Raw genomic sequence first — 9,383 nt, 5'->3', positions numbered from 1 at the left:
TATGCTGAATTTAGTTTGAGCTGTTCCAAACGAAGTTACCAAAAGTCATAAATTAATATTTTATTTTGGTAGGGCAGCGTAATTGAGGGAATTTAACTTCATGAAAAATAAATCAAGTTGAAAATTTCGTGGCCTGTAATAGATATAGTGGTTTAGTAGAGGAGCGCAATGACAATGTTCTCTCTCTACTATGGCTGCACAATCATCTTGTTAGACGGAGTGATGAGCAGTTTGGGGAGATGTCGGTTTTTGTCCATAACAGACGCTATCAAGGCCCGTAAAGATGTAGAAGGAAGCATTCCCTACATTCCACTTTATAAGTCTTTTAGATTGTTTCATTTTTTTTTTCAAATATAAGTCGTTCTAGTTTTTCAAGAATTTAAGCATTAAATTTTTGTTTTGATTCTATGTATTTTTAAACATTCTAAAACTTATTCTCCAAGCATTACATGAGAAAGATTTTTTTTAGTTAACCAGTATAAATTCATCTATATTAATTGTACTTCTTAATTTTTATGAAATACTCTATAATGACGTGTATAATGAAATGAAGAGAGTGTACCTTTTGGTGAGACCACTAGAATTTGATGTGTACTAAAAAGTTGTACATTTCAGGATGGTTGCTCTTTGAAATTGGCATATCTTCCTTATTGGTCCATATAGATATTTGAGGATCTCCGATTCAAACAATTTTAAAAGTTGAAAAAACTTAACACATAATCTCAAAATATAATATTTTATTTTCTATCATTTACATCACTTTTGGCAACTAAAAAAAAGACTTAAATACTAAACAACTTCAAATAAAAAGACATCAATACTAAACAACTTCAAAAAGTTGACAATATAGTCACATCAACCATTATTTTAATGTTTGAAATTGTAATTTTTTCATTAACACAAGAGATGTCAATTTGCTAAAAAGTGACAAAATTTGATGCAGACATCTTTTTGACAAATTCCAAGTCCATGTTAGGGAAGTAGCAAGGTAACAAATTTCGTCAGGTATGTGGGGAAAGTGGTTCAAAAGAGGAGGAAGACACACCTAAAGTTCCAGTATATCTTTTCTTTTTAGGTGTATCTACCTGGGCGGATCTACTCGACAGGTCTACTTGACGGATCCTCTTCGATGGATCTATTCGACGTATCTACGTTAGTGTATCTACTTCGACATATCTCCTTCAAGCATCTACCTGGGCTAATCTACTTCGATGTATCCTCCTCAAGTATCTTCTTAGGCAGATCTACTTCAACCTATCTCCCACAGGTATCTACTTGGACGGATCTACTTCGACGTGTCTACGTTGATGTATCTCCTTCAGGTATCTAGTTGAGCGGACCTACTTCGACATATCTACCTTGGCGTATCTACTCATTGACGTATCTACTTCCAGTATCTACCTGAGTGGATCTACCTTGGCATATCTATTCATTGTTTTTCTGTCGATGTATCTACTTCGACGAATCTACCCATTATATCTACTTCGACCCAGTTTGGCGGATCTCACTCTACCTTGAATCTTGGCAGATCATCTTCAGATGTGGGCAAGACGAACAACACGTGCACCTAATGGCGTATACGGATGAATAACTGAGGCGGATCCTAGAGATTACTTCCTTTTCCAATGAGTGAACTTTCCTTCCTTGTCTATGAAGGATAGCTGCAAGCTGTCCTTCCATAACAAGGAAGGATATACATTCTGTTTATTTAAGTTTTCTTTCCTTCACAGGAAAGGATATACATTTGCCTATTTTACAAGTTTTCCTTTCTTCACAAGAAAGGATATACAAGCTGCCTAATCTACAAGTCTTCTTTCATTCACAAAAAAGGATATACATTTACCTATTTTAACCTTTATTTTCTTTCTTTAGTTATAACCATAGTAAGGGTAATTATGTCTTTTAGTTTTCTTTCGAGGAAGTATTTAAACCCCATCTTTGTAAGAAATAACAACTTTTTATCAATCAAATTACATCTTCTCTGAGTGTTTTTAGGGTTTATCCCTTTTAACAATGAGGATTTCTAATTCCTTTTAAGTTTAGCTTGTAAATCTGGGGGTTTCATGGCTCCTTCAAGTTTAGCTTGAGAATATCTTTGGTAGTTTACGATTGAAAACTATCGCCCGTTACCCGATCTGCATCAAAATTGCTATAAAAAAACAAGCAACGGTTGTCTCACCAATACATGATCCGCATTCTCCACTTTACTAAGCACTCATTCAAGTACTCTCATCCAAGATGCTCTTATCTTTTATTATTATTATCTTTGATCTTAATGTATTCATTGATCTACTCAGTGTACTCATTTGTCTGCCGGTTATCATCTCTCAAATCCTACTACCAAAAATAATATTAGATTCCAAAAAGTACTTGAAAGATGATTTATATCTTAAAAGAGAATTTAGCATTAATCAACAACAAGTTCTTATCTACTTGAGATGTTTTTTTTTTGTTTCAAAACAAAAAATGACATATCACAAATACCATCATAAACTTAATCAAAGGCCACATGCCAAGCTACAACAAATCTCAAGTTGGGGGCCAATTTCATTTTATTTATAATCATAATAATTCACTAATTAGATTTAAAATGGGAACCCACTAATTAATGGAGAAATTAAGACAAAAGAATTAGGTATGTAGTCATTGGATTAGTGGGGAGAATAGACAATTTATTAAGCACAAGTTTCCCCACCATTTTTTATATAATTTATTCAATTATTCAGGTCTGACGCTCATCATGCATTTATTAGATACAGGAGTAGATGTATGATAAAGTTATAAGAGGATTAAAATTTTAAAGAAGGTTGTTGGCTGGATTGGAAAACCAGTTAGGGATTTTGTCGGAAACCAAAATTCTTCACACATCAAATGTATTTTTAGACTGACTGAAGGAGCCAATACCTTCTGCCATAGTGTCTGTCTGCCCCTGATTATGAAAAGTCTCTTTTAATCAATGTTTTTTTAATATATTAAAATTCGAATTCGAGATTTCTAATTTAAGCTATTTGAGTTCTTAAACCACTTAAATTAATATTAATTCATCAATTTAAAATAGGGAAAAATAAAGATAAAAAGGAATATAAATGACTAATTAGATCAAAAAGTAGTTGGATTGCTTGTGGAAATTCAATTGCTAATTATTGGAATATAATAATTTTAATCACTTTCCAACTACCCTCTTGGCGGTGTATAACATAATCATGACCTTCCATGACATTATAATTAGTCAATTAAGCAAATCTTATTGAAGAAATTAATATATTATTTTAATTAAAATGTTTAGGAATAGTAGAGATTTTCGGCCTAAGCCAAGAAAAGTCTGAAGGCCATATAGATATATTCAAGAAAGCTTAGGCATTCATTGTGAGAGAATAATTTTATAAAGTTTTTCGTATTTTTCAATTACGAGTAGATGCTTGATCCCCGTTCGCTTATCTAAATCCGCTCCTACATATCATGTCATTTATAAAAATATAAACAGTAAAATTGCCACAAAAATTGAATCCAAATAAAAATACTAAATAATTTACCTTACTGTTAAATATATCATATTGTCTGGTTATAAAAGTAATTAATCATTTATTTCTTTTTTGAAACCAAGAACGAGTCAATTATAAGTGTAATCAATCCTTCTATTCAAGATTTTTTAATAGCGTATTCAAGGTTTCTAGTTTAATGTTGGTCATTTATTGTTAGTTCATCCACAGGTATACAATCCTACAAATTTCATGCTTAACATGTCAAGCCATGAGCATTGAGAGAGTGCGCTTAATATTTCACGTTATCAAATTATAAAGATAATCAGTTATTTATAAGTGCGATTCAATCATCCACTTTAAAGCACCTTTTGAGGACGGATTGGGCCCAAATATAAGACGAGATAACTGAAGTAATTAATATTTATATTTTTGTCATTATTAGATCCAATTAATCGGTTCGAAATTGCTTAGCTACTTTTCGAGTCATCTTCTTCAAACTCGAAATCTCAGGTTAATTGATATATCAAGAAATTAATATAATTTATAGGTAGCTGGCAAATAATTCAAACGTTATGACATTGTTATCACTTTTCCATGATACCACTAAATAAATCCTATAAAATGAGATAACATTCAACATTCCACTAAATATATATATAAACATATGATTAAGTGGAATTGCGTATTTATGTGTAACAGTACAAACTGGAAGCTTTTTATTCCTAAATTTTGAAGATTAGATTGTTGATTAATTCACATCCAAATAAAGCAAAACAAATACAATTTTAATTCATCTTCTCCTGTCTCTCCCTCTTGACATAAAGTTGAACCTTTTTCATAAATAGTTCAAAAGAAAATATCTTGATATCTTGATGATTTTGATTTTTTTTTTTTAATTGAGCCTTTAATTTATTTTTTAACATATTGGTTGGATATTTCGGAAGGCAGTTGCGTTCACATGGACCCTGATGACCACGTAAATTTGGTCATTCACCGTTAGATCTAGATGGATTAAAATTCTAAGGTGGAGATTCAAAACATCCTAAGGCTTATATTTAATCCATCTAGATCTAACGGTGAATGACCAAATTTACGTGGTCATCAGGGTCCATGTGAACGCAACTGTTTCGAAAGGTCACCCTTAATAAGACCTGGCCTGATTAAATGAAAAGACATGACTCTACATTATGACTTTTTCATTATGTATATAGAGAAAAAAAAAACGTTCTTTTTCAAAGTTAGTTACAGTAATACTAAAAAACACAAAACTCTTCTAACCTCTCAGATTTTTTTTTTTTTTTTTTTTTTGTGATTGACAATCAGAGTTTCTACTTGGGAATCCTACAATATGTGTTTATACCGTAAAACTAATTTTCATAGTTCGTCATTAGGTTGATGTTATTATGATGTTTGATTCATGTTTTATGATCTTGGACTTGTGTTAATCACTTAATAAATCAACAATATCAAATTTATATATTTGTTTTTATTACAGTAAATCTCTATAACTACATCAACAACAACAACAACAACAAAAGTTGTTTTCGAACTGTTAAAAAACAAATATCAAACACAAATAAAATAAATAACGCAATGTTAACCCTGCATAGTTATATTTGTTTAAGGAAGACTATGTAGAGTAACTTTAGGAATATTTATAGGTGTGAAGTGACATTTTTAAGCATATAGAGGGTAAATGTGTCATTTTTCACAAGTTAGCCCTCATTTCCTTCAACCGCCTCTGGTTTATGATAAGAGATAGGTGGAGGAAGATATCTTAACCTATCTAATTCGGTTTTGTAAGATCATTTCTGTTTGGCTCCTTACTCAAGAGGGATAATTCTTTTTTAAAATCTGGACACGACATGGACACGCAAACATATTTTTGCTGTGTCGAGCGCGAGTCCGACTGTGTTCCCAGTGAGTCTCCGTGTCTGGAGAGTCCGACACCGCCACTCCGATCCCGGAAGAGTCCATGCTTCATAGGATAGAAGTTGCAAGAAAAATTGCCTCCCCAATATTTAACCCCAATGCTGATTAAAACAAACATGCTCTGGTTATATTAAGCATCTCTTTATGTTTTCTTTCAACACCTTATTTTGTTGGGGTTTTCTTCCCCCCTCATTTCTCGTGCTTATGAGCGGATGGCTTTTCCTTTATCAACTAAGCCCATAGTTGTTGATTCGCTTGTTATAATAGTAATTGAATCTTTACCATCTGAACTTAAGTCTCTTACATTTTTTATAGGGTGGCAAGAAACATTATATTGGGATCTTTTGTGAACTATCGAGTTGTTTTGAGCTTCTTAGATGTATGACCCTCGAGATTATGTACCTCGATGCTTCGCTCGTTACTATTCGAGACTCTCACTTTTCCTTCCAATGTGGGATCTCCTGCGTTTTTTGTGTCCTCAAGCCAAGGAGGAACTTCGTTCGAGTGGTATCTTTAGGTAGTTATAGTTGTCTATGCTTTTGAAAAAATGTTTCGAGTATTTGCACATTGGATCTGGTTCAACTTTCAAGTTGACTTCTTTGGACGTTTGTTCACCTGCGTGGTGGTGAGTGTCCGAGGTACACTTCAACTAAAGTCAATGACCAATAGTAATAAAGAAAATGGAATATCGCAACAATAATGATTAAAGAGAAAGTAGATATTAGCCATTTACAGGCTGCTAGACATATGAAAATACCGTTCTACCCCTAAACTAGGCGGTGGGGTGGTTCCCTCCATGCTAAATTACGTGGACATCTCTTTGTCATTAGGCTATTTAGAGTTAGATGGGCCTTAGAAAATGAACCAAGGCTCTTCTTAAACTTGATTTGAAATACCCATGATTAATAGAGAAGTGATGGTTTTTGTCAACGACTTATTGTAGTAAGTATTGGAAAGTAAGCTCAAATTTATGAGTGTGCATCGGGCCAGCTTGTGAATTCTATGAAATCTCCAGTGATGTTTAGTGTTAATACTCCTTTGGATCTTCGGCTTCAGGTTTGTGGAATTTTGGGAGTTCAGGAAGTTTCGGACCATGGGCTTTATCTTGGGGCTCCAATCAAGGTTGGGGGGAGTAAGTCCCATACTTTTGGTTATCTGAAGGAGCGGGTTAGGGATAAGGTGATTAATTGGAAGGAGAAGTTTCTTTCTCGTACCGGGAAGGAGGTTGTGATAAAATCAGTTATTCAATCCATCCCTACCTATATTATGAGTGTTTTCTTCTTGTCGGACCAATTTTGTTCTGAAATTAATGGTCTAATCAGCCGGTTTTAGTGGAATAATTCTAATGATCGAGGTAGAGGGATTTCATGGGTTAGTTGAAAGCGGATGTGTATGTCTAAAGCGGTTGGAGGAATGGGTTTCAGAGATCTTCAGGTTTTCAATCTTGCTCTTCTAGCCAAACATGGATGGCGCATTCTTCTGTATCCTAATTCTCTTGTGGCTCGGATTCTCAAAACAAAGTACTTCCCTAGGGGTTCTTTATTGAATGCGGTGATTGGACATAACCCGTCGTACATATGGCGTAGTATAATAAGAAGTATAGAGTTGCTGAAGCAGGGATTGAGAAGGAAGATTGGTAATGGCTCTTGTGCATCAATTTGGAGTGATCCATGGCTTCTCGATGCTACTTTTCCTTTTCCCGAAAGTTTGCCGGATATGACGTTTGGGGATGGTTCTGTGAATTCTTTACTTATAAGTTCGGGCGGATGGAATTCTGAACTATTGGTGTCGGTATTCAGTTCTCGTGATAAGAGATTAATTGAGTCAATTCCGCGTAGAGATATGAATAAGGAGGATGGGTGGATGTGGATTGGGGAATGAAATGGTGAGTATTCTGTCAGAAGTGGTTATATAATTGCTATGAATTCTTCAACTCTTCTGTCCTTTCAACCGAATGTTAACTGGAACGGGATTTGGAATTTAGAGGTTGCACCAAAAATTAAAGATTTTGTATGGAGACTGGCTTCTCGTTATTTGCCGACGATGTCTAACCTAGCTTGGAGACATGGTACCCTTGGAAATTTCTGTCCGATTTGTAAGCAACCAGGTGAGAATGAGGATCATGTTTTTCAATTGTGTGGGGTGGTTGTTCTGGCTTGGTATATTTTTCTCGGTGATGATAGGATGAATGGTATTAATTCTTGCTTTAGTTGGTTTATATTGGGATTAGTGGCTGTGATGGAAGGTTGATTGGTAGAGTTGCTTATATTTTATGGGCTCTTTGGAGGAATAGAAATCGAATGGTCTGGCAATGGAGTTCTGATCAAGCTGACCAGATTGTTGCTGCTGCAATTAGAGAGCGGGAGGAATGGCTGGCGGCTCGGGTGTCTTGGAGCATTTCTCAACCGGTTGGACATCCGGCTTCTGTTCGGTGGGTTTGTCCTGCTACGGGGTGGTCGGCTTGTAATGTCGATGCGGGGGTTTTCGTGGAAGAAGGTTATTGTTCTTTTGGATTTATATGTCGGGATGATACAGGTAGGTTTATTTTTGCGGCTAATGGTTTGTTGGAGGGGCTGTATGAACCAGTTGTGGCTGAAGCAATGGCTGTCCGGGAGGCTTTATCGTGGTTGAAGGATATGAATGAGAATAATGTTGAGGTTCGGTCGAATTGTTTGGGCGTGGTTCAGGCGATCTCCAAAGCTTCTACCGGTTTTTCGTATTTTGATGAGATTATCATAGATTGTATTTGTATATTGAAAGCATTGTCTAATGTTTCCATTTCTTTTGTTAAACGATCAGCGAACTCAGCTGCTCATTCTTTAGCTCGAGCGGTTGAGTCTGGATCTGTTCGTGGAAAGTGGGTTTGTCCTCTTCCTATGTTTGTTTCTATTCTTTCTACTGATAGTCTATAAAGATTGCTTGTTCATTCAAAAAAAAAGTATTGAAAAGTACGCTTGATTAAATAGATATTTTCAGCCGATGAAGAGTTGTATTATTTATTAATGAATCGTGTTGTTTAGTGAATAGTCATTTTAGACTATAAATATTTGTATTATAATGAAAATATTAATTGAAAACAATCCATTTTTCTTTTTAATTCTACTTTGTGTATTCGTTTATCTTCAACAGTTATATACAAATATGGATTCGTATCTTTTGAATTGTTCCATTCAAAAACTCAAAATTCACATAAATAATTAAGATTAATCTAACATGATTTTGAATATAAGAAGATTTAATTAGAATTTAATATGTATGCCCTTTGTGGCAATGACATCAACCACTAATTAAGCAGGAGCAAATATTAAATAACAATATTTTTTTTTTCTTTCTTTTTCTATTTTTAAATTGTCACTCTTTGAGATGAAGCAAAGAGTTTGACATCTCAACCATTTCTAATTTGTTGATATTATCTTTTTCAATTTTCCACTTTCTTCTCCTATTTATATACCTCATATTACATTATAATCTACCACCAACATATTTCTCTCTCTCCCCCCTAAATTGAAATTCTCATTTCTCTTCTACAACTCATCATAAAATGCAGAAACCTTCAGCATAATAAAGAATGATATTGTTGAGTTTTCGACATCCCTCGTGGAAGGGATGAGAGGAAAACACCATCTTCTATGGAGTATTTTCGTATTTTTCAGCGATCAGCGTGTGCTCAACCTCTTGCATCCGCCCAATCTTAAGGGAATGGAGAAAGATGGGATGTTGGAATGGCTCAATCAAATCGGATCTCCCAAATCAAGAGGTTGGGTCATTTAATCTGATTGAGCCGTGCCAATATCTCACTTTTTATTTTTTTATATCATGATCACTTCTTCATATTTAGGGTTTAATTTAGTAGACTTTAACATCAAATATATATGTCTATAAGAATGGAAATTATTGATATATTAGTCATCATTGTCGTGCACTACCATGCATATTGCTTGATTTCACATTATTTATTTATTTTTATTG

This window comes from Euphorbia lathyris, chromosome 1 (genome assembly GCF_963576675.1).
Source record: "Euphorbia lathyris chromosome 1, ddEupLath1.1, whole genome shotgun sequence".
NCBI classification, from domain to species: domain Eukaryota; kingdom Viridiplantae; phylum Streptophyta; class Magnoliopsida; order Malpighiales; family Euphorbiaceae; genus Euphorbia; species Euphorbia lathyris.
This window is presented reverse-complemented; position numbering follows the sequence as displayed.